This window comes from Bos grunniens, chromosome 8 (assembly GCF_055505025.1).
Source record: "Bos grunniens cultivar Pamir isolate PY7600 chromosome 8, Bosgru_T2T1.0, whole genome shotgun sequence".
Classification (NCBI taxonomy): domain Eukaryota; kingdom Metazoa; phylum Chordata; class Mammalia; order Artiodactyla; family Bovidae; genus Bos; species Bos grunniens.
Window position 1 is genome coordinate 99136841 of NC_141172.1, and position 24724 is coordinate 99161564.

The following is a 24724-nucleotide window of genomic DNA, read 5'->3' on the forward strand; positions in this document are numbered from 1 at the left end:
GTGTCCAACTCTATGTGACCCTATGGACAGCAGCCCACCAGGCTCCTCTGTCCACAGGATTCTCTAGGCAAGAATACTGGAGTGTGTTGCCATTTCCTGCTCCAACTAGCATGTGAGATGAATGCAGTTGTGTGGTAGTTTGAGCATTCTTTGGCATTGCCTTTCTTTGAGATTGGAACAAAAACTGACCTTTTCCAGTCCCGTAGCCACTGCTGAGTTTTCCAAGTTTGCTGGCATATTGAGTGCAGCACTTTCACAGCATCATCTCTTAGGATTTGAAATAGCTCAACTGGAATTCTATCACCTCCACTAGCTTTGTTCATAGTGATGCTTCCTAAAGCCCACTTGACTTCACATCCCAGGATTCTGGCTCTAGGTGAGTGATCACACCATCGTAATTAACTGGGTCGTGAAGATCTTTTTTGTACAGTTCTTCTGTGTATTCTTGCCACCTCTTCTTAATATCTTCTGCTTCTGTCAGATCCATACCATTTCTGTCCTTTATTGAGCCCATCTTTGCATGAAATGTTCCCTTGGTATCTCTAATTTTCTTGAAGAGATCTCTCGTCTTTCCCATTCTATTGTTTTCCTCTATTTCTTTGCATTGATCGCTGAGGAAGCCTTTCTTATCTCTCCTTGCTATTCTTTGGAACTCTGCATTCAGATGCTTATATCTTTCCTTTTCTCCTTTGCTTTTCACTTCCCTTCTTTTCACAGCTATTTGTAAGGCCTCCTCAGACAGCCATTTTGCTTTTTTGCATTTCTTTTCCATGGGGATGGTCTTGATCCCTGTCTCCTGTACAATGTCACGAACCTCCATCCATAGTCCATCAGGCACTCTGTCTATCAGATTAGTCCCTTAAATCTATTTCTCACTTCCACTGTATAATCGTAAGGGATTTGATTTAGGTCATACCTGAATGGTCTATTGGTTTTCCCTACTTTCTTCAATTTAAGTCGGAATTTGGCAATAAGGAGTTTATGATCTGAGCCACAGTCAGCTCCCAGTTTTGTTTTTGCTGACTGTAGCCAGGCTTCAGCAATATGTGAACCGTGAACTTGCTGATGTTCAAGCTGGTTTTAGAAAAGGCAGAGGAACCAGAAATCAAAATGCCAACATCCTCTGGATCATAGAAAAAGTTCCAGAAAAACATCTATTTCTGCTTTATTGACTATGCCAAAGCCTTTGACTGTGTGGATCACAATAAACTGTGGAAAATTCTGAAAGAGATGGGAATACCAGACCACCTGATCTGCCTCTTGAGAAATTTGTATGCAGGTCAGGAAGCAACAGTTAGAACTGGACATGGAACAACAGACTGGTTCCAAATAGGAAAAGGAGTTCGTCAAGGCTGTATATTGTCACCCTGTTTACTTAACTTATATGCAGAATACATCATGAGAAATGCTGGACTGGAAGAAACACAAGCTGGAATCAAGATTGCCGGGAGAAATATCAATAACCTCAGATATGCAGATGACACCACCCTTATGGCAGAAAGTGAAGAGGAACTCAAAAGCCTCTTGATGAAAGTGAAAGTGGAGAGTGAAAAAGTTGGCTTAAAGCTCAACATTCAGAAAATGAAGATCATGGCATCCGGTCCCACTGCTTCATGGGAAATAGATGGGGAAGCAGTGGAAACAGTGTCAGACTTTATTTTTCTGGGCTCCAAAATCACTGCAGATGGCGACTGCAGCCATGAAATTAAAAGACGCTTACTCCTTGGAAGGAAAGTTATGACCAACCTAGATAGCATGTTCAAAAGCAGAGACATTACTTTGCCAACAAAGGTTCATCTAGTCAAGGCTATGGTTTTTCCTGTGGTCATATATGGATGTGAGAGGTGGACTGTGAAGAAGGCTGAGCGCCGAAGAATTGATGCTTTTGAACTGTGGTGTTGGAGAAGACTCCTGAGAGTCCCTTGGACTACAAGGAGATCCAACCAGTCCATTCTGAAGGAGTTCAACCCTGGGATTTCTTTGGAAGGAATGATGCTAAAGCTGAAACTCCAGTACTTTGGCCACCTGATGTGAAGAGTTGACTCATTGGAAAAGACTCTGATGCTGGGAGGGACTGGGGGCAGGAGGAGAAGGGGACAACAGAGGATGAGATGGCTGGATGGCATCACTGACTTGATGGACGTGAGTCTCAGTGAACTCCAGGAGTTTTGATGGACAGGGAGGCCTGGCGTGCTGCGATTCACGGGGTCGCAAAGAGTTGGACACGACTGAGCGACTGATCTGATCTGATCTGATAGAGCTTCTCCATCTTTGGCTGCAAAGAATATAATCAGTCTGATTTTGGTGTTGACCATCTGTTGATGTCCATGTGTAGAGTATTCTCTTGTGTTGTTGGAAGAGAGTGTTTGCTATGACCAGCGTGTTCTCTTGGCAAAACTCTATTAGCCTTTGCCCTGCTTCATTCTATACTCCGAGGTGAAATTTGCCTGTTACTCCAGGTGTTTCTTGACTTCCTACTTTTGCATTCCAGTCCCACATAATGAAAAGGACATCTTTTTGGGGTGTTAGCTCTAGAAGGTCTTGTAGGTCTGGGCATAGACTTGGATTACCATGATATTGAACGGTTTGCCTTGAAAACGAACAGAGATCATTCTGTCTTTTTTGAGATTGCATCCAAGTACTGCGTTTTGGACTCTTTTGTTGACTATGATGGCTACTCCATTCCTTCTAAGGGATTCTTCCCCACAGTAGTAGATATAATGGTCATGTGAGTTAAATTCACCCATTCCGGTCCATTTTAGTACGCTGATTCCTAAAATGTTGACATTCGTTCTTGCCCTCTCCTGTTTGACCACTTCCAGTTTGCCTTGATTCATGGACCTAACATTCCAGGTTCCTGTGCAGTATTGCTCTTTATAGCATTGGAACTTGCTTCCATCACCCAGTCACATCCACAACTGGGTGTTGTTTTTGCTTTGGCTCCATCTCTTCATTCTTTCTGGAGTTATTTCTCCACTGATCTGCAGTAGCATATTGGGCACCTACTGGCCTGGGGAGTTCATCTTTCAATGTCCTATCTTTTTGCCTTTTCATACTGTTCATGGTGTTCTCAAGGCAAGAATACTGAAGTGGTTTGCCATTCCCTTCTCCGGTGGACCACATTTTGTCAGACCTCTCCACCATGACCCGCCCATCTTGGGTGGCCCTACATGGCATGGCTCATAGTTTCATTGAGCTAGACAAGGCTGTGGTCCATGTGATCAGATTGGTTAGTTTTCTGTGACTGTGGTTTTCAGTCTGTCTGCCCTCTTGGTCATGTGTGAAGACATATAATCCTCTTACCAGGATTATAATCTGCCTTACCAGGAAGGCAGAAAATAATTGGGTATAATAATAGAGTCTGCCAAAATAAGATATGGTCTGTGTATCTAATTTTTATCTCACAGTAATCCTATGGGGTAGTTATTATCCCCATTTTACAGAGTGGAAAATTAAGTCTTGGTATGGCTATCTAAGGGGCTTCCCTAGTGGCTCAGTGGTAAAGAATTCACCTGCAATGCAGGAGTTGCAGGAGATGCAGTTTCGATCCCTGGGTTGGGAAGATCCTCTGGAGGAGGGCATGGCAACCCACTCCAGTATTCTTGCCTGGAGAATCCCATGGACAGAGGAGCCTGGTGGGCTACAGTCCATAGGGTTGGACACGCTAAGACACTAGAGCAAGTTAGCATGCGCTCACACTTGGCTAACTAATTAGCTGAGGACGAAGCCGGCAGTGAAGCTGGCTGTGATGGTGTGGACCTTGACCTGGGCAAGCTGCTTGACGACTCATTTTCATATAGATGTTGTCATTCAATAAATATTTATTAAGCACCTGCTATGTGCCTGGCACTGTACCAGATGCTGGAAACAGTGACTTGCATGGCAGAGGCTATTTCTACCCCTCGTGTCTAGAGTCCAGTGGCAGAAAGAGGTAAACAAGAAGGATGTAAGGCATTAGCATGCATCCAGAGGAGAGATCAGGGCAGGGTAAGAGCCCAGGGTGGGGGCACGTCTCTGATAACAGCTCAGAAGCTGAGAGCTGGAGGACTGTGGGACATGACTCTCATCAAGGCCCTGCCTGGCAAGGGTAGTGCCACGGCCAGTTTTGGGTTCAGTACTCTAAAGGGCACGCCCAGGAGCTCAATGCTGATGAGCACATGCCCAGCGTGTTGCTAATGGACCTTGCCAAGGCAGTGGGTGTATGGCAGAATGCTGCGATCGTGTCTGATCCAAACCCTATTGCCCTCCCCTGGGGGCTGAGCCATGCTTGCCACAAAGAACAAAGACCTAGAGACTTGAAAGTTAGTCTGAGAGAGAAAGGGAAACCCAGATTTGGTCTGATTTTGAATCAGCACCATGAAACATGTTGTTTACGTGGCCCAAGCAACCAAAGCACACGGCATTCACTTCCCTAAACGGCTTTCATTTTCCAGGCGAGATAATAAAAAGGAGAAAGAAAGAAATCCCCTGCCATGATTTGCAAAGTGTACCCAATCATTGTAAGAAAAACCCCTTTCTTCTCACAACTTCCTTTTTGTGGAAACACGGGCCCCAGAATGAGGCCTGCCTCTGTCAACCCAAGCCATCAAGTGCTAACCAGTTGCCCCTCCAACAAAGATGGTCTGTGCTCTGAGATACGTTGTTCTTTAAAGGGACTAACCCCCAACTACAAAGCTGCCACAGCTTCAGCCTGTCCCTCTTGGGATGAGAAAGGCATCAGAAACGGGAGAATTTATGCTTTAGAAAGAGGTGACTGTTACCAGTTTGCTATGGATATGTACATCCTTCAAAATTTTAGACCATACCAAAACCAAATCTAAATAGACATATGGATGGTTATATATGTGAAGGGCTTCCCTGGTGGCTCAGATGGTAAAGAACCTGCCTGCAATGCAGGAGACCTGGGTTCAATCCTTGGGTTGGGAAGATACCCTGGAGGAGGGCATGGCAATCCACTTCAGTATTCTTGCCTGGAGAATCCTCATGGACAGAGGAGCCTGGAGGGGTACAGTCCATGGGGTTGCAAAGAGTTGGACATGACTGAGTGACTAAGCACATATATGTGAATATATACAAATACTTTTCTGATCTGATCTGAAAGCTGCAGATGGAAACTGGTGTGCTTTGAGTTTATATTCCCTTTGAAACTGTCTTGGGGTTTAGATAGGAGCCCGTTCTAAGCAGACCGACTCAGGCCCAGGACACAGGCATGGAGTAGAAAGGGCAGTTCAGTTCACTCAGTCATGTCCAACTCTTTGTGACCCAATGGACTACAGTTCGCCAGGCCTCCCTGTCCATCACCAACTCCCAGAGTTTACTCAAACTCATGTCCATTGAGTCGGTGATGCCATCCAACCATCTCATCCTGTGTCATCCCCTTCTCCTCCTGCCTTCAATCTTTCCCAGCATCAGGGTCTTTTCAAATGAGTCAGTTCTTCTCATCAGGTAGCCAAAGTATTGGAGTTTCAGCTTCAACTTCAGTCTTTTCAATGAATATTCAGGACTGATTTCCTTTAGGATGGTCTGGTTGGATCTCCTTGCAGTCCAAGGGACTCTTGAATCTTCTCCAACACCACAGTTCAAAAGCATCAATTCTTCAGCACTCAGCTTTCTTTATAGTCCAACTTTCACATCCATACATGACTGCTAGAAAAACCAAAGCCTTGACTAGATGGACCTTTGTTGACAAAGTGATGTCTCTGCTTTTTAATATGCTGTCTAGGTTGGTCATAGCTTTTCTTCCAAGGAGTAAGTGTCTTTCAATTTCATGGCTGCAGTCACCATCTGCAGTGATTTTGGAGCCCAGAAGAATAAAGTCAGCCACTGTTTCCACTGTTTCCCCATCTATTTGCCATGAAGTGATGGGACTGGATGCGATGGTCTTAGTTTTCTGAATGTTGAGCTTTAAGCCAACTTTTTCACTCTCCTCTTTCACTTTCATCAAGAGGCTCTTTAGTCCTTCTTCACTTTCTGCCATAAGGATGGTGTCATCTACATATCTGAGGTTATTGATATTTCTCCTGGCAATCTTGATTCCAGCTTGTGCTTCATCCAGCCTGGCATTTTGCATGATGTACTCTGCATATAAATTAAATAAGCAGGGTGACAATATATAGCCTTGACATACTCCTTTTCCTATTCAGAACCAATCTGTTGTTCCATGTCTAGTTCTAACTGTTGCTTCCCGACCTGCATACAGGTTTCTCAAGAGGCAGGTCAGGTGGTCTGGTATTTCCATCTCTTTCAGAATTTTCCACAGTTTATTGTGATCCACACAGTCAGCGGCTTTGGCATAGTCAGTAAAGCAGAAATAGATGTTTTTCTGGAACTCTCTTGCTTTTTTTTGATGATCCAACGGATGTTGGCAGTTTGAGCTCTGGTTCCTCTGCCTTTTCTAAAATCAGCTTGAACATCTGGAATTTCATGGTTCATGTATTGTTGAAGCCTAGCTTGGAGAATTTTGAGTGTTACTTTACTAACGTGTGAGATAAGTGCAATTGTACGGTAGTCTGAGCATTCTTTGGCATTGCCTTTCTTTGAGATTGGAATGAAAACTGACCTTTTCCAGTCCTGTGGCCACTGCTGAGTTTTCCAAGTTTGCTGGCATATTGAGTGCAGCACTTTCACAGCATCATCTCTTAGGATTTGAAATAGCTCAACTGGAATTCCATCACCTCCACTAGCTTTGTTCATAGTGATGCTTCCTAAGGCCCACTTGACTTCACATCCCAGCATTTCAGCTCTAGGTGAGTGATCACACCATCGTGATTATCTGGGTGGTGAAGATCTGACCTTGAGACTGACCATGAAGCAGGAAGAACTTCACGGTGCTGGGTGCTGGGTGTGATTCTCCAGCAGGGCTTGTGTTTTCAGGGTCCACCAGGGGAGAAAAAGCAGAGCCAATCCTGGCATCCCATACACTGTGCCTCAGTACTCAAGACAAGTCATATTTTAATACAGTGTTTGAAAAAATAAAATTAGCAAACTATGGCCGTGGACCATCTGCCTGTGTTTGTAAATAAAGTTTTATTGAAACCTTTTTTTTTTAATTGGAATGAGTCCAACCCTTATTGGGACTGAGTTTATTCTGTCCCATGAAGTTTTATACATGAGGCAAGCCCTCCCTCACCTCACCCTAGACCTGGCCCTGCCCCATATCCACTCACTCCTCATTCCCTCATCCATCCTACCCCTACAGAGGGACAGGCACCAGGAGACACAGCTTACAGTTATTGAACATGTACTGTATGCCTGGTACTGTCGTACCTTTACACGTATTGCCTCATTTAATCCCTCCCAACAATCCTATAGGTAAATACACTTATTCATCCCATTTCTCAGATGAGGAAACTGAGGCATAGAAAGGCGAAGAAGCTTTGCCAAGATCAGTCAACTAGGAAGGGACAGAGCCAGGGGTCATCTCCAAGCAGTCTGAGGCCTTTGAGGAAGGATGGCCTGAGGAAGGAAGTATGAGCTCTGGGAAGCCATCACAGAGGCAGTGACCTTGAACAGGGTGTTGAAGGATAACTAGGAATTTGCTAGACAGAAAAAATACTTACAGGCTGTGATAGTGGGTGTTTTAGAAGAACAGACCCTCTGGACAGGTTCTCTCTGGTTTTCCTGGGCCCAGACCCTGCCCTGCAATCAGAACAGCAATGAAATAATACAAATAACCAACATTTATGGAGTGCTTATTCTAGGTGCTAGGTATTGAACTAAGTACTTTATGAATATCATGAAATCCTCAAAACTCTTTAATGGCTACTACTCTCATTTCTGTTTTACAGATGTAGAGTCTGGGACTCAAAGAAGTTAAGTAATTTGCTCGAGGCTGCTTAGATAGTAAGTGGCTAAGCCAGAATGTAAACTGAGGGGACACCACTGTACATACCTCCAGGGCCCTGTTCAGATGGTGGTCTGTGCAAAACCCAAGGACCTGGCACCAGAGCTGCCAAAACACTGTGCCCATGTTCTTCCAACTTCATCATGCATGACAGTCACCTTGGCAAGTGAAGTTGCTCAGTCGTGTCCAACTCTTTGCAACCCCATGGACTGTAACCTACCAGGCTCCTCCGTTCATGGAATTTTCCAGGCAAGAATACTGGAGTGGGTTGCCATTTCCTTCTCCAGGGGATCTTCCCAACCCAGGGATTAAACTCCGGTCTCCAACATTGCAGACAGACGCTTTACCATCTGAGCCATGGGGAAGCTAGTCACCTTGGAGAGCTTGTTAAAACAAATGGCAGGGCTCCACCCCCAGAGAGTATAATTTGCCAGGTCTGGGGTAAAGCCAGTCGCTTGCAATTCTAACAAGTTCTGGTGATGCTGCTTCTTTTCTGGTCCTGGAACCAAACATTGAGAACCTCTTTACTGCACTGACTTTTAGCAGCAGTAAAATTGCTCTGCTATCCTCGGCTACACTGGGAAACACAAATACTTTGGAAATTGGAGGAATGTTTCTTCCTTCTTGGTACATAGATCAGAAACAACCCACTGATGAGCTTTCAACCTCTCTTTTTCCCAGTTGCCTTTCTTTTCTCTGGACTTCCCTGATAGCTCATTTGGTAAAGAATCCGCCTGCAATGCAAGAGACCCTGATTTCGATTCCTGGGTTAGGAAGATCCTCTGGAGAAGAGAGGAGCTGCCCACTCCAGTATTTTTGGGCTTCCCTTGTGGCTCAGCTGGTAAAGAATCCACCCGCAATGCAGGAGACCTGGGTTCAATCCCTGGGTTCGGAAGATCCCCTGGAGAAGGGAAAGGCTACCCACTCCAGTATTCTGGCCTGGAGAATTCCATGGACTGTACAGTCCATGGGGTCGCAAAGAGTTGGACACGACTGAGCGACTTTCACTTCTTTTCTGTGATGCTTACATTGAGGTTCTTAATTATCCAGGCTCTTAGTATTGCTCTCTGTTCCTGTGAACTTTCATGCTCTGCCCACGTGCTGGTGCTTCCTCAGAATTAGGCAGCCCGCGTCCCACCACCTCTGTTCCAAGTCGGCTATGTTTCCTGGATTGACGCAGATTCCGACCATCAGTGTGAGGGGAGGAGCTTGGTGATTACACGTTTCCCGGTGGTTCTTAAGGTTCTGCAGGGGCCTAATTATACCAAATAGTAATTCCTTCCATGTGTTAGTCAGGAGTCTTTGAGCTACAAGTGGCAAAAACCCAATTTGAACGGATGGTCTGGGAAAGTTGGGCACTTACTGACTCACAGAGCCTGGTCACAGGAAGGGTGAGGGTGCAGCTGGGCCACAGGCATGCCCACCCAGGACTCCACATGCCACTGGCTCTTCATCCCCTGATTCTGCTCCTTTCTGAGTGTCAGTAGCAGCCTTGCAGGCAGGCTCTCTCTGCTCAGCTGGCTGCCGTTCACTCTCCAGCCCTCTGTTTTCAGTCCCATCTCCAAATGAGAATATGGAGACATGGTTCCTGGCTTCTGGGTAGGGCTCTGAGTGGCCCAGCTTGAATAGTGGTTCATCCCTGGATCATTTCAGATGTCCACCCATGCCAAATCTGGTTTGAGGTGGGATAGGCATTTTAGAGGATGTTAGACTGCCCCTCAAATCCCTAAGAAGACTCTTGAGAGTCTCTTGGACAGCAAAGAGATCAAACCAGCCAATCCTAAAGGAAATCAATGCTGAATATTCATTGGAAGGACTGATACTGAAGTTTTAATACACTGACTACTTGATGTGAAGAGCCAACTCATTAGGAAAGACCCTGATGCTGGGAAAGATTGAGGGCAGGAAAGACAGGGGGATGATAGAGGATGAGATAGTTGGATGGCATCACTGACTCAGTGGACATGAGTTTGTGCAAACTCCGGAAGAAAGTGAAGTACAGGAAAGTTGGTATGCTGTGTATCGCAAAGAGTTAGACACGACTTAGCAACTGAACAACAGCAACAGCAAACCATAACGCTGTGATGAGTGAAGGAGCATTTCCCAGAAGTCAGAGGTGGAGATACTGGGTGAAAAAAATAAAATCCCACAGGTCAGTGAGCAGGTGAATGGAAGGATACATGCCTTCTCAGCTTCAGACGGAGTCGGCAGCTGTATCAGGTGGAGAGAGGTAAGCCAGGAAAGCCCCAGCCTTGCTGGAGCTCAGAGTCTAGAAAGCAAGCTAAGACATGCGGTGGATGTCGGTGAAGCTGGGTGGGAATTTCTGTGGTTTACAGCAGGACGCTTAGCTGTCACAGATGGGTTGAGAAAACCTAGGTTCTCCTGGCCGAACTTAGGTCTTCACCCACCAGCCAGCTGTTGAGCATCCACCATGAGTTACATTCAGGACAATGTGGCCGTATTAAATTAACTTACCGGGATATTTTAAGGTGACGTCACCGTTGTCCCCCATCAGCCAGCCGCTCGCAAAGGTGTTTGTAAAGCTCCCTGAGGGGCATCTTCATCTTGGCTCGTGACGTCCCCATCCTCCTCATGGTGTCACGTCTTCTTTCTCTAACAACTCAGGCTTTTGTGCTCCAGGTCACAGAGGGCTATTAGTCCACCCTGCGGCCTTCAGAGTCAGCAAACTCACTCTGGATCCTGGAGTGGAGATTCTTTCCCATCCTTTCACGTACTTTCTTTTGACTTCCTTGGCATTCTCCCTGGCTCTCCTTGCTATCCTAAACTGTGGCTTCCAGAGTTTTCTAAAGAAAACTTCAGTCATTGTACATCTTCCCCAGTCATTTGACTGTGTTGTCGTGAACACACTTGACCCCGTTTCTCGGAGAGCTGAGCTGGTTGGCTGGTGACACTGAGCATCGGGCTCCTTGCTTCCCTTTCTGTCTTTTCCACGTGCCTCTCTGCTCCAGGTCTCCTGTCCTAAGAGACTGGCCATGAAGGTAGAGGCAGAGTCAGAGAACCGCTGTGGCTCAGGAACTTGGTGTGGCAGTGTGGATGGGATCCACGTCACCCATCCCTCTCCTTCCAGTGGGAATGCCAAAGCACCGGCCCCAGTCCACCCCCCGCCAACTTTTGTAAAAATACAGTCAACCAGGTTTCAGGTTGTCTAGAGCCATCTTTGTGCTTCCCACACTGGCAGTACCACTCTCTGTGTCCGTCTTCCCAGGAGCTTCCTTTTGGTCACTGCTTTCGTTATCTGTGTTTCCTTGATTTCCAGCATGTGCTTGCACACAGCAGGGGTTCAGTAAATGAACCACCCCTCAAATGGAACTAACGGGCAAACCGGCTCACCTCCTCACGTAGAGAAAAGAGGTGCAGTAGGAACAGCATTTGTTTGGCCAGTTTCCTATGATATTGCTGTGTTTGAGGAATGATAATCAAGAACACCTCTTACATTTGCTTTAAATTCAGAATTGGTTGAAAAATAAGACACAGTGAGCTTGTGGTGGTGAAGCTGATTAGGGAATATGGTTTAGATCTATGGGCTGAACACATCCCTTACCTGAATTCAGCTCTCCTACCCAGTCTCGGACAGGTCTGGATAACGGAAGGCCTCCCCAAGGAGTAGACCGTTGTTTGAAAGACAGAGGTGAGAAATATGTGTCCTTGGGATGCTCCTAACTAAGAGTGGAAAGGCCGCACCACGCATGCTCAAGTCCCGATTGCACCTTCTCCTGACTCTCATCTCTGTTATTTTTCATCTCTGCCATGTCTGTAGCATCTGTACCCATTTCTATAATATATAAGGCACTTTCTCAGCCTTACTTACTTGACAGGTAGAAGCTTATAGTCATTAAAAACCTAGTTCTGGAGCTAGAAGGAACATAAACATAATATCCCACCCTGCAGTGTTGTTACCAAGAGTAAAGACTTCAATATACACAAAGTACACAGAAGAGTGCCTGACGTGGAGTAGGTGCTTAGTAAATTTTTATTTATTTGCAAACAATGAAACCAGAGGTAGACTTGTACAGGATCTCACAGTAAATGGCCAGGATACAGCCCTAACTCAGGTTTTCTGGCTTCACTTCCAGACTTTCAGGAACTTAATCTTTGCTTACTTTTCAAAGCCACTTAGAATATAAAGCAGTAAAAGTGCCAGGAACCCAGTCAACCAGCAAGTATTTATCGAATGTTTACTGGTGTGTACAGGATGTCCTGGGAGGATGCCAGTGGGTGTTATTAACTACAGCTGAACCTGCCTGTAAGCTGTGGGGATGAGCTGAAAGAGTGGAGAGGACAGGGGTGGTGGATGAAGAGAAGCCTTGAATGGCAGGAGCTGGTCTTGGGAGATGGCACTAGGGAGATGGGACCCGCCGAGGCCTGGCTGGGCTGCCCACCTGGCCCCACCAGCTATAAAACTTTCATAAAGATGTTCTGATCAGAGAAATGCTGCTGAACAGGTTAATTAATCATTAATACATGAATGTAACTTAGCAAACTTCTCCGTAACATCAAACTGAGACAAAGAAGGTGAGTGGAGGGGAGGATTTTTGTTTTATTTCCTTCTGGTTTGATCTGGTTTTAAAGGGGGAAGAGCTGTCGGCTCCCTGAGGGTCTTCAAGCCTCATGAAACCAGGCCCCATTCATCCTAAGGAGGGGAAGACAAGATATGGAAGAAAGGCTCAGAACTAGAAATGGTCTTGTCTATTTCAAAAGTTTCCCCTAAAACTCGTCAAGCCTGCAGGAATGCATAAGAAAAGGGTCTTCTTCTATGGGTGAGAGCGGACACCCTTCTACCAAACCCCTGCTCTTAGGCTAGCCATGTTCAATTTCTGCAGGCTTTTGTGGGCTAGCCTGGCAACCTAAATTTGTTCCTTTGAGAAAGTGTGTCCATGGTTCTGAACACCTAGTGAATGAGGTGGCTTTTGTCAATACATAATACAAAAGAGAAGCTGGTTCCCTCTCAGTTTCTCCTTTACCTTTTCTGTGCCATCTCTCCCCATCTTTCACTGTTATCACTCTTCATGTCTTCTTTTTCTCCCTCCTTCCTTCTCTCCCTTCCCCTTGGCTCCATCTTTCAGTTCTTATTTGCCTAATGCTCATATTCAATAAATAGTTTTGGGTGACCTGCAGAAATGGAAACCAGCATTGAAGAATATAAGTAAGATCGCAAAAAATAAGATCCCAATGATGTAGGTGCAGTTTAGATACCTGGATTTTTTACACTCAGTGGCAGATATTCACAGCTATCTTGCTGTGCTTCAGTGAGGTCCTTTGGCCTTAATTGATTGCCTGCTGCTGCTGCTCCTAAGTCGCTTCAGTGGTGTCCGACTCTGTGCGACCCCATAGACGGCAGCCCACCAGGCTCCCCCGTATTTAGAGTCAATTCTGTTAGAACAGGCAGGTAAGGAAGTGGCTGTTAAAATGCCTAAGGCCAGCCTGAGTAGGGAATAGCCATTTTGATTCTGAGAACATTCTTGAACCTAAGTCAGTGGCCCTCAAAGTAGCCCATGTACAAAACAGCATTTGAAATAGCTTACAAACTAGGAAAATCAGGTTTAGGGTTTTTTAATGATTTATCACCCCAAACTGCAATATGGGAAGAGCACTGCTGACTTTGTTTCTTATTGACAAAAACAATTCCTATTGTTTTTGACTACCTGATATGTTCACATGATTCAAAATCTAAATATTATGCAGAGGTACCCATTGTCTAATTTTGAATGCATGTTTCCTAGTCTTTCCTCTGTCACTCCCCAAAGGGAATCACTTTCAGTAGATGTTTTTATCACCGTGTTCCTGTATGCAAATATAATAAAACTCAAAACCACATTCCATGCGTTTCCCATTTTTACACCAAAAGTGTGATACTAATACAATATTTTGTACCTTTTTTCCTTCACTTAACGTATTCTGGAGAGGTTTTCATGTCAGTGCATGTGAACTTACCCGCTCACAACTGCATAATATTCCATTGTGTGGGTGCCCGTATTCCACACTCTGGCTCTGTCCATTTTGCTGAGAGCGTGCCGTGGGCGCCTATCTTCTTATGGAGCTTGCCTGTGCCTTACAGGACGCTCTTCAGAACCCTGTGGTTTGACGGTCATTGGCTCGAGACCAGGGCAAATCCTTGTTACTAGGAAACTCACGGTTTGCCTGAGGCCAGACTCTCCAGATGGAACGCCCACAAGGTATTTCAGTTTAAAACTGTGAGTCAGAGTGGCTAGTGGCATCTAGGAAATTGTTTATTCAGAAAACGAGTATTGAGATATGAATTTATTGCATAAATCACCCTAATTTATGTCTTTTTTCAATTTTGAGGAGAAGAATCATTTAAGAAGAAATAGTTCTGGTGGGAATACTAAAAATCATCTAATATATACATGACTTCATCCTTCTTATCAGTCTTGACCGTTTTTTTGGAGCTAAATTCTCTCTTCATTCTGAAATACTTAATCCTCTCTATTTTTAATCATACTATTTGGGGTGGCTAAAATAAATGTGAAGTATGTCAGTATCTTAATTGGGTCTTTAATGAGTATATTCCTGGAAATCTCCTTATATGTGTAATAATGGCAAATCTGCAGAAAACTGACCTTTTAAAGACAACACAAGATGGCTCCTTTTGGAATTTAAAAAAAAAAAGCATGCTTTGCAACTTTGGATATTTAGTACATTTAACTTTTTAGAAAACAAGGCACTACTGTTGACTGTTCTTACACTAAACATTTCTATCTATAATGAGGTAAAATATAGGGGCTTTTTTTCCTCCTTATGAAATATGCTTAATTGCTTGTTAAATTCCCCGACTTTTTAAGAAAATGATTATTCTAACTGCACAACCTGATATTTCTTTTGCATCATTAAATTGGCTTCAGGTGGTAATACTTCATCAAATTCAAAAGAAATCTGATTCCTACACCAAAATCCAGTTCTGAAAACAATCTTAAGCAGCAGTTCAAAATAAAAAGAAAGCTAACATTTAATAAGGCCTTGATATAATGTGCTCCTTGAGTCAACGTTTGAGTGAATGACAGAGAATTGGCTGAAAGCTTAGGGAGGTGGGAGTGCATTCGATGAAATGTAATTAAATGTGTTTTCTTGATGTTTTTGCTGCTGTTCAAGGCAAGCTTCCCAATATGACAGTAATTTGCTTGGCCTTGATTTTTCTGATCTGTCTTAATTCTAGCTGTCAATACTATGAATAACAGAACTCAGTTTCAGTGGTGACTCTTGAGAGTGGAATTCTGAACATACAGCTCTAAAACTGCCTACGACAAACATATTCGTATAGCCTTTCCATCTGATATGAATTTGACGGATTTTCTTTTTGTCTGGTTTTTCCCTGCTGCTTGTCTTTTCTGCTGCTCAGGCAGATGCAGACAGTTTTCTTACTGCAATAGCTTCTCTGACTTAGATTCGCTCTTCCCCTTGTATTTATCCAGTTAAAGCACAACTCAGGCTATGCTTATGACATTTTCAGAAATTCATTGTGTAAGAGATGGTGACTGTCTCCCATACTGCTTTTCCTTTGTCTTCTTTCCTCACTGTTTTACAATCCTACCCTTTCTCTTCTTTGAAGTCTGTGTATTTGACAATTTTTGAAAAGATATTTCATACATTTGAGCTATTGTAATAGGGAATTACATCAAGGGAGAAAGCTCCAGATCACTGGCATGGAATGACTTGTTCTAAAAGCATTTCCTAAAACACATGTCACTCCTCCTTCATAGACCTTTCTCTGCCATTCATTTTGTGCAGAAGTTCGTATTCGAGATCTGATGTTGTCTACTTTTTCATAGACTTTAAAATAAAGGTTTCAATTGGACTAATAGTTGTTAGAAACAGAATCTAGTGAACCTTTGTAGATCAGCTATCACTGCAGAGTTGGATTTTCTTCTGATCTTTGGTAGAAGCTGTGTGTGTATTGACGGTGTTACGATTGTGTCCCTATCCTTTTATATTCTGCTTTTCTTCTTCATCATGTGATTTTTCATGTACATATGTCTCTGTATTTTCTAGTTTTTGATAAACAATGTTTAATCTTGTGGTCAGAACATCTCCAAAATACATGTCTTCTCCAAGATGAATTATTATATCAAAGAATACAATCTAATAGCTTCCTGGAGTGCTTTTGCTACAAGTGACAGAAAATTTTATCTTAATTGGCTTAAATAATAAGGAAACAATATAATTGCCCATAAGAAGGACTCCTGTGGTGGGACTGCCTGGAGTGGTCTAATTTCATAACATGGTGACACCCTCGAGGGCTCAGCTTACTTCCGTGTTCCGTTCCTCCGTCCTCAGGGGGTAATCTCTGTCATGTTTCTTCTGGTCTCATGGTCACAGAATGACTGCCACAGTCTAGGCATCACCAGTCCTCATACATCTGATAGTGCTCACTAGAAGATGAGAGGGAAGTTTCTTTCAACCATGTCTTTTTTAAAGAGCAAGGAAATGTTTCCCAAAGATCTCTATCAGGCTTCTGTTTCATTGTTTATTCAATGTTTTGTTGGCAAGTACCTTTCCTACACCAGTCACTGGCAAGGAGCATAGGATTTCTATGGTTGAATTAGTGAAACACAGGGCCATGTGGAGAACAGCAGCTTACCTGGACCGGATGTGCTCTGTTCTACAGGGGAAGAAGAGTTTCTGCTTACACTTCCTTACATGTACTCTAGATTAGAATACCACTTTCCAGCAGCAACCTGCAAGTCTAAGAGTGTGCTCATTCTTGGACTAAGCTAAGTTTCTATCACTTTTACTTATTATTATAAATCTGAAAGGTAGTTGTATAATAAATACAGTTTTAAGGTATGCTTCTTGAATGATAAAGGATATGCAGTCTCTTTAGGATGAGTGAGTCTGTTTTCATTTCCTTTAGTGTTTCATGCTTCTTGAATCTGAAAACCCCAACCCAAGCAATTTTATATAGTGATTGTACAAGGGCATTTGCTAACTCTTATGATCCCTAGATGATTTTTGAGTCAGAGACCATATCTACTAAGTAACCCTATATTGCTGGAAATCTTCCTTAGAAGGTACTAAAGTTTAAAAACAGGAAAAAGAGAAAAATGGGAAAAACGAAAAAATGAAGAAGTGTGTTGGGAGGTTGTCACTGCCAAAGAATTCTGGGTACTTGGGTACCAAAGGACAGATGAGTCTAGAGCAAAAAGGGGACCCACCCCTTTGGCAAAGTGCCAGGTGGCTTTCTCCTCCCTTTATGTAAACATCAAATTGTGCCATCCTGTCATCCTGCCCCACAATGATGGAAAGGCGGGCAGTGGGGACCATCTGCTGCCAACTGTCTTAAATCTTCTGCAGCCCCAGAGGGATGTTGCAGTCAGGTTCTCACTTCTCCTCTCTGGTTGCACTCAGCACTATTCAGAAGTGCCTCTCCCTTGTGGGCAGGCTGGTAGGAAGGTAAGTCTTGTTTCATGTCATTATCTGCTTTGCAATTGTAGCTTTTTCTCTAATGTTTACCATTCCAAGTAGGTTATTTTCAATACATTTTTCATGTAAGAGACCTTGCATAGAGGAGCTCTCTCCTGTTGGGGATGACACAGGTGAAGTGACAGAGAGCTCTGTCCTGCCCCAGTCTCAGCTGCTGATTGGGTGTCGGCCCAGAGGAACCTTGCAAGCTTCTCCCAGCACCAGACTAGGTCCATCCTTTCTTTTTTAAGAGTACTTTAAAAATATTTATTTATTTGGCTGTGTCAGGTCTTAGTTGCAGCACTCGGGATCTTCATTCCATCCTGAGGGATCTCACTGCGGCGCAGACTCTCCAGTTGTGGCCTGTGGGCTCAGTAGTTGTGGCTTCTCAACTTCTGGGCCACCAGGAAAGTCCCCGGTCCATCCCTTCTATTTCCGTCTAAGTTGTGAGTTGCTGGAGGTGGTTTCCTCCTTGACCATGGGCCGTGTGGGCGCATAGATCATATTTTAATTTGTCTCCAATGACCCCACCCTAATCTAAATGCTAAACTGCCACTCCCATTGTTTCCTAAACACCAACCAAGGAGGGAAAATGTGATTACTTCCTAAATTCTTCTTATACCAGGATGGAAAGAATTTAAGGAAAAACAAACTCCTGATGCTCATCACCGCTTAATTCATTTCCTTATGGTTTGGTTGAAACCACTCAAAGACGCAGCAGGCTGCCCCTCCTTGTGTCCACACCAGTGGATGGCATGGTGCATAAATTCATTTCCGTGTGGTGTTATCAAAGCACTTTCCATAAGTGACCCCAAGATGACCCCAGTCTAAAGATGGGCCCCTGAGAAAGTCCAGAACCGGCTTTTCAGATCCTTAGTCATCCAAACTGCAAGAGATACCTTTTAAATGGCCCCCCAGTTGAACCCTCCATCAAAGCAACAGTAAAGAAAGCTGGTGAATTAGGACAAAGGCAGCTTCCCTTTACCCCAAGAGGCATCAGCAAGGCCACAAGTCATCTGAGTGTGGGAGTGCAAACCCGCGTCCGTGGCATCACCAGAAACTGGCACACTTGTCAGAACACCTTGCCTTGTTGTTCGTTGTGTGATCAGCATGTGCCTAGAATCCTGGAGTTCTGCTGTAATATTTTGACTCTTGGAGAAAAAATAAGATGATGGTAAGAGGCTTTCTATTTTCTAAATTTCCTCTCAGGGTCAAGGAACTTTGTTCCATGAACATAGGACTTTATCTTGATTAGTGGGGACTTCCTCTAAATTAAAGGGGTATGGGTTCTCTGAGGGCAATTCCTCTTTCTCCAAGGTTCTCACTGCAGTGGGGGAGAGGAGAGGACCTGGCTCCATGAGAAAGATCCCTGAGTCCCTGGTTGGGAAAAAAGCCAAGGTTAAAAATATTTTTTATTGAAATATATTAATTTACAATATCCTATTAAAGTGTGCAGCAAAGTGATTCAGTTATATATGTGTGTGTGTGTATTCCTTTTCAGGTTCTTTTCCTTTCTGTTAGGGATTCCCTGGTGGCTTGGTGGCTCAGAGGGTAAAGAGTATGCCTGCAATGCTGGAGACCTGAGTTCAATCCCTGGGTCAGGAAGATCCCCTGGAGAAGAAAATGGCAACCCACTCTAGTATTCTTACTGGAAAATCCTATGGATGGAGGAGCCTGGCAGGCTATAGTCCATGGGGTGGCAAAGAGTCAGACACGCCTGAGCGACTTCACTTTCACTTTCCTTTCTGTTGATAGGTGATTACAAGATATTGAGTATAATTCCCTGTGCTATACAGCAGACCCTTGCTGTTTACTTATTTATATGTGTGTGTGCATGTGAGTGTGCTCCGTTGCCAAGTCTGACTCTTTGCAACCCCATGAGCTGCAGCCCTCCAGGCTCCCCTGTCCATGGGATTTTCCAGGCAAGAATACTGGAGGGGGTTTCCATTTCCTCTTCCAGGGGGTCTTCCCGACCCAGGGATCAAACCCACATCTCCTGTGTCTCCTGAATTGGTAGGCAAATTCTTTACCACTGCACCATCTGGGAAGCCTCATTTTATATATAGTAGTATGTGAGTATTAATCCCAAACTCTAGTTTATCTTTCTGCCCACCTTTCCCTTTCGGTAATCATAAGTTTGTTTTCTATGTTTGTGAGTCTACTTCTGTTTTTAAAATAATAATATTTTTAAAATAACTTTATTTGTATCAGTTTTTTTTAAGATTCCACATCTAAGTGATATATGGTATTTGTCTTTCTCTGTCTGATGTACTTCACTTAGTATGATAATCTCAAGGTCCATCTGCAAATATATATCTGTCTGATGTACTTCACTTAGTATGATAATCTCAAGGTCCATTCTACAAATGGCATTATTTAATTCTTTTTTTTAATAAGTCAAGGTATTTTTAAAATGCTGTCTTTGACAAGCTTCTCTCTATGTCTCATGGTTTAGCTTTTTCCTCTAACAGCTTTTCATCATAGTGTTAACCGTCACCATATTTCTCTAAAATTGTGAATGAAAAGGTATCACTTTGTAGGATTCTCAGAAGTAGCACCTGCTACCCTAGTAGTGGGTTATAGTCCAACCCAAGCCTTGTTAGCTCATAACTTGAAAGAGACACCAAGGATTCCCTGAATCATGTTTGTGGTGGCCACTGAAGGATGGTTTACCCGTACCAGGCTTGGAGAAGCAGGAAGATGTGAACGGCCTAGAAACATAAAGGAAGAGATGCGTCAGTTAGGACATAATCACAGCCTGGAATACTTGAAGATTGTTTTGTAGAGGGAAAAATAAATCTGACTCCAGAGGACTGAGCTGAGGCCAGTAGTTGCATAGAGTTAAATTTTAGCTCAGTATCAAGAAGTGCATTCTGATATGAAACTTGCTGAAAATGAAAGTAACTGTTTATTTGTTTCCTAAGGTTAATATAAGAAAACGCCAGAAACTGGGTGGCTTAAAACAGCTTTTTTTTTTTTTTTTCCCCTGGGTTGAAATGAATTCTCTCATGATGTTAGAGACCAGAAGTCCAAAATCAAGGTGTTGTCAATGCTCTGCTCTCTCTCTGATGTCTTTGGGGGTAGATCCTTCCTGGCCTCTCCCGGCTTCTGGTACCCCAGGTCTTTCTTGGTTTGTAGCTGCATCACTCTAGCCTCTGTCTCCATCTTCATGTGGCCTTCTTCTCTGTGTATATGTCTCTCTTCTTGTAAGGACATCAGTCACATTGGATTAGGACCCAGCCTAATGACCTCATCCTAACTTGGTTATATCTTCAAAGACCCAATTTTATATATAAGGTCATATGGGGACATGCTGGTGGGTAGGATTTCAACATATTTTGGGGGGAACACAATTCAACCCATGACGAGCTGCCTCTATGGGAATAAGTTCTTTATCCCTGGAGGTGTGTAAATAGAATCAGAGTGAGTTCCTTTTCAAGATGCTTAAAGAGATCTAAGCATTAAATAGAAAACAGGACTGGATGACTTCTAGTATCTTCGTTCAAGCATGGCATTTCCTAATCCTCCTAGTCCTGTTCTAAAGGGCTCTACTAAGTCCAGGGACCACCCTTAGTCTGGTCTTGGTGAGATGTCACATGCACAGTATTACAGTCCAGCTTCCGAATATCATTCAAAGGCATTTGGATCTTTATTTCGCATTCTTGAAGTGCATCAGTGGCGGGCCTTTCTTCCATTCCCTGCAGCTGCTTCTCTTGGAATCTCTGTTTCAGTCAGCACTCTTTGAGTCATACATGACAGAATCCTAATTCAAAGTAGTTTCCAAATAAAATATTCCCTTTCCTCAAAAATCCTGAAGTCCAGGAGTTGTTCTTTTGACTTAGACTCCATTTCTCAGCTCCACTTTCCTCTGTATTGGCTTCATTTTCTGGAAAGCTTTTTCCATAAATGACCACCAGTACCCTTAGGCTGAATCTTAGCAGTTTAGCAAACCCATTGGGAAAGGTCTCCTTTTCCAGCATTCTAAGCAGAGCCTCAGGGCTGGCTCTCATTGAGCCAACCCTGTCCCCTTGCATTTGTCACATGCTCATCCTAAACTCAACATCGAGACTCTGTTCACTTCCTGAAGAAGGTAATTGAGGAATGGAGGTAACCCCATGTGAATCACACAGACTAGGAATAGAGAATGATAGCGTCCCCAAAGGGAGATTGGGGTGCTGTTGACATAACAAGAGGGAATCAGTGTTGGGGAGGATAGCAGCAGTGTCCACTGTGATTCCTTTATTTGTTCCCTCAAGCACTAGTTTCTTTCTGTAAATAGATAGACAGACAGATAGATAGACACCGGGAAAACAAATAGGGAGAGACAAGCTGGAGAGACAGGAAAAAGGGAAGGGAAAACCAAAAGAATGCTAAGCTGCCTGGGTTTTACCTGTCTACCCATCTGTCCACCTATCTATCCATCCATTCATCATCTAGCCATTCATCTGTCTATCCATCGCTCTAGCCAGCCAGCCATCCGTCCATCAGCCATCCATTTAGCTATCTATCCATCCCTCTATCTATCTAAAATCTAGGCAGCTTAACATCTCTCTTTTGGTTTGCCCTCCCCTATTCCTCCTGCTTCTCCAGCTTGTCTCTTCCTACTTATTTCCCCAATTCTGGATTATAAATGCCTAGCTACTGAGCTGGCAAATGCTGATCTCTCCTTAAAGGGCAAGAAAGGAAGAGAAATGGAGCCAACCAAGACTCAGTTCCTTGTAACAGCTGAGGGGAGGGAAGAAGGGAGAAAGTCACACTAATAATTTTGTCCCCATCATATATCAAATCACCAGAGTGAGCTTGTGTCATTTTGAGTTATGGGTGCTTTAAAAATTTGCATCTGTGTCCAGAAAAGCAATAGATAAATTTGCGCATGATGGTAAAAGGAGACTTCAGGGTATAAATATTCTGATGCAGCGTTATGGGTGCCTCCCAAAAATCAAAACAATATCTGTGTTTCAACTTCCAGACTTCTTTAGTGGATCAAGCCAAACTCCCAAATGGGTTTTTAAACTTGAGAAACATCAGGCTTGTTTGTTTCCAACCACATAAGCACTCTTGAATTGAAAACAACACAGGCTCATAAAACAATATAAAAATTAATTAATATCTGTGCCTTCTGCCTTCAACACATTCAGCCCCGTGGCGGTTCAGACTCAAAGTCTGTAAATAACCACCCGCTGGCCGCCTCCCTTACCCCTGCTCCACATGCACAAACAGCCTGCTAAGAGCATTTAACATCCCGGCCAAGAGCTTTGGCCCAGTCTCTGGAATCCATCCGGACCGCCTCCCGCTTCCCCATCCTTCATCACGAGTCTCGCTTCTCCTCACTCTGACCCCGAGGGGAGGTTCTGATGCCACAGCCCGCTGTGGACCCCATTCTGGAGGTTGTCCGCGGCTCTGCGTCTGTCAGCTCCAAGTCAGAGGCTCTTTTGGTTTGTGCCCTGACTCTCTGTTACCCAAGTGGATTCATTTGCCAGGGCTGCCTAAATCACACAAGTGTCTATTATTTGCTCACAGTTCTGGAAGCTCGAAGTCCAAGATCAAGGTGTCAGCAGGTCAGGTTTCTTCCGAGGCCACTCTGCTCGGCTCACAGTGACCCTCTTCTCCGTGTGTCTTCGCGTGGTCCTCACTGTGTGCGCCCCAGTGTCACTCTGTGTCCGAACACCCGCTCCTTAAAAAAAAAACCGGTCAGATTGGATTAGGTCCCACTTGGACAGATGCATTTTCACCTAATCTTCTCCTTAAAGGCTCCACCTTCAAATATATTCACATTCTAAGGAGCTAGAGGTTAGGGCCTCAACATAGTTGACTCAGTTTGGAGGACCACAGTTCACCCCATAGCACCAGACTAGCTGCCTCACTACCTACAGGCCCACAAATCTGCTAAAATCTCATTTAGCAGATTTCCCATGTAGCTAAAGTAATTTCTGCAGAAATTTCTACAGAAATTCCCATGGAGCTAAAGTAATTTCTATTTAAGAACTACAGTAATTGGGGAGGGGGGGCTGGCAAGGAAGGGACCAGATCATCACTGGTATTTGTAAAAAAAATAGTTAACTGAGTAAGTTAGCAGAGGCACTAATTATGACCCCAGCCATGTAAAGACATTGAAAACTTTGATTTAGATCCAGGGATCTGCTTTTTCTCCTGGCAGCATTTTTCTTAGCTACAATCTGCCTTGCTGTGTATTCCTAGAAGCCATTTATTTAACAGGGAAGTCAGTATGGCATCACAGAATAAAAAATAATAATAACTAACATATATTGAGTGTTTGCTCTGTTGCTGGCACTGAACTGAGGAGTTATCTGTCCACAGCAATACCCTAAGAGGTTTCTATTGCCATCTTCATCTTACAGGTAAAGAGAACTAAGGCTTAGAGTGGTGACATAACTTGCCATGGTCGTGTGGTTTCTCCTGCCAGTTCAGTAATAAGTTACTAACCAGCTTTGGTCAAATCCATTTTTTCAACTGATGGTTTAAATCCAAACTACTTCAAAGAATCTTTTAAAAAGTGGAAGGAACTACTGTACGGAAAAGAATCTGAAAACAAATATATATATATGAAAGTGAAAATGTTAGTCGCTCAGTCATGTCTGAATCTTTGTGACCCCGTGGACTGTAGCCCTCCAGGCTCCTCTGTCCATGCAATTCTCCAGGCAAGAATACTAGAATGGGTACCCATTCCCTTCTCCAGGGCATCTTTTGTTCCTGTGCGTGTGTATCACTTGCTATACACCTGAACCTAACACAATTTTATAAATCAACTAGACATCAATTTTTTGGAAAAAAGTTTGAAATGGGATTAATTCACAACTTTTCTCAGTCTCCTCATGAGGGATATTGTGGCAATTAAACCAGATTGGGATGGCAAATTCAGATGCCATTAAGGGCCAGACGGTCAACATTAGTGAGTGACATCAACCCACAAATAAAACGAGAGGGTGGTGGAAACTGAGGCCTCAGAGCAGGCAGATCTCATGGATAAAGGTAGTTACACAGCTCTTGGCAGTTGCTGCCAGGTAGAGCAGTGGCTGCTGGGCCTAGTTTTGCCAAATCTTCTCGTTTTTCTCAAGAGATACTAGATGTTTGTGTCAATTCTAAAGAATTTTGAATCTTGGCAACTAAATCACTTAAAGCAACAACAGAGCCTTGCAGACTTGACAAAGCACACCTACAAGCTGGAAGGGTCACCATTTGTAGCTTCTGGACTGATGATAGTTCTGAGAACCTTTCTGAATTTTCCAGAAGGTTCTTCTAAAAATATACCCCCCCCAATATACTTTTACTTGATTCAGGTGGGTTTTCTGAATGGCCGAGTGAGCTCCCAGGGGTTACCTGATAGCACCACAGTGCCCCACCACCCTATGGAAGCAGAGGAGGCATTGGCAGGAAGCCCAGAACTCAGGGCAGAAATGTAACATCCTGGCCACCTAGCCAAGGGAT

The 24724-nt window shown here is 43.8% G+C and overlaps 1 protein-coding gene across 10 annotated transcripts in view; it reads left to right on the plus strand.

Moving 5' to 3' along the window:
- PALM2AKAP2 (PALM2 and AKAP2 fusion) overlaps positions 1 to 24724 on the plus strand; it is a 522805-nt gene that overhangs the window by 331882 nt on the left and 166199 nt on the right. The gene's annotated exons all lie outside the window — the stretch shown is intronic.